This window comes from Phaseolus vulgaris, chromosome 3, assembly GCF_051622355.1.
Source record: "Phaseolus vulgaris cultivar YP4 chromosome 3, ASM5162235v1, whole genome shotgun sequence".
Classification (NCBI taxonomy): domain Eukaryota; kingdom Viridiplantae; phylum Streptophyta; class Magnoliopsida; order Fabales; family Fabaceae; genus Phaseolus; species Phaseolus vulgaris.
In genome coordinates this window covers 29,392,535-29,394,340 of record NC_143500.1, presented here as the reverse complement: position 1 = coordinate 29,394,340, position 1,806 = coordinate 29,392,535, and the positions used below count along the sequence as shown (strand labels likewise).

At 39.2% G+C, this 1,806-nt stretch overlaps 1 pseudogene across 1 annotated transcript; it reads right to left on the bottom strand.

The window, feature by feature from the left end:
• Positions 1–293: 293 nt before the first annotated feature.
• Positions 294–1,482, bottom strand: LOC150028777 (RING-H2 finger protein ATL2 pseudogene; annotated as a pseudogene). The gene has a single exon (XR_016519785.1). The product of XR_016519785.1 is annotated as an RING-H2 finger protein ATL2 pseudogene (transcript).
• Between the last annotated feature and the right edge of the window lie 324 nt (positions 1,483–1,806).

Below are 1,806 nucleotides of genomic sequence, written 5' to 3'. Positions count from 1 at the left end.
TGTAACATTAACAAATGACAATTTTCTTTTTTATTCATAAATTCTTATCCTTTCTTTTTGAGTAACTTTTTTTTAAACTAAAATAACTACCTATAAAGAAAATACTTAGATTTTATTATTGCAATACATTTCCTCACAAAAAAAAATCATTTAATGGGAGATATTATACCTAATTATCATTAATTAATTTAATATGTTAATTTAAAATTAAATAAACCATAGTAATTCTTTATAATTACCATGTGAGTAAATGAATATCTTCCCTCGTAAAAAAATCTACTACTATGTTTAGATTAAAAAAATAAATGATTTTTCTTTTATTTAAATTAAAAGAAATAAAAAAAAGGCCTCAAAAAGAAAGAAAAAAATCTTTAACTATCACTATCACTATCACTAGTTACTGTATTTAGTTTCTACAAGATAAAAATATCACGTGACGTCATTACTCCCAGTCTGCAAACTCTGCGGCAGCTTAAAATTGTCTTCCATCTTCTATTCAATTCAGATTCCACCACCGCCACGTCACCTCCAATTTATTCTCATCAACAACTCACCGAGTCAGACTCTCCTCGTTCTGCATCTAACTCGGTCATGGAGCCGCACCCTCCCACCACACACCCCGAAACGCTTCCCTTCTTCTCTCTGCTCAGAATCCTCTTGAACGACACTATCCTACTCACCGGCGAACGAAATGACGACTCCGTCTCACGCCCCAAACTGTCGTTACGCAACGCAGAAGAAGAAGAACCAACTGGTATAGACCGGTTCCTCTCTTCCCCAACCGGCTCGGGTTCACACACAACAGCCACCTCAGATCGGGTTTCTTGGTCGGCAATGGCCTCGACAGGCGCCCTGCAGAGCGGACACGTGGTGTGGGACTGGAACCAGATGTCGATGCACTCAGTGTGGAAACTATGATTGCATTTGGGTAAGATCCGACCCGTTTCCCCGTTCTGAAACTCCGACAAACAAACCGCGCATTCCGATGGTTGGGTGGAAGCAGAGAAGGTGAAGACCGGGAGCGTGGAGATGACGGAGGGGTGGAGGCCACGTGAGGTGAGGGCAGTGCGGGCGGCGGGGTCGATGTAGAACACGAACTGCGGGCTGTTGCTTCTTCGGCGAAGTTGTTGCCGGCGGCGAGCTCGAACGAGGCTGCAACGGACGTAGACGTGGAGGCAAAGCATTATGATGATGACGACGAAGAGAGCGACTATGGCGGTTAGCATTATCTTGCCGCTGAGCTCGTAATCATTAGCTTCGATTTCCTTACCTTCCTCGTTTTCCATTTTGCCGTTGTGTGTCGGAGTAGAAGGTTTCTTTTATTGATTCCTTCGTTGTACTTGTAACTTTTATTTATCTTTAATTCTTGCTGCTACCTGTGATTACTTACTACCTGGTGCGGTTGACGCGTTTTTTTGGGAAATGACGCTTCTGCCATTTGCTGTTCTTGTGTTTATGATGTAATTTTGGTGATGTAGTGCGGTGGAAATTGTGTTGTTTTGGTACCGTTAAATATTAGATATAAATATATATATATAATAATGAGTAAATTTATAGTTAAATAATATAAAAATAATATTATTGAAAGTTAATGTGATTGTATAAAAAAAAAAGGATTGTGAATATATATTATTTTAATTTTTATTGATGTGGTGCTATTTATAAAACTGCATGTATCTACAGCTACTAGAAATTTCGTTCTACCACCATTCAACAATGGAATTTTGTTGTGACTGTGACTAATGCTGGTCAATGCTTAATTGATTACCACAAGTTATATCCCCCACTCCATACGAGATTGAATTC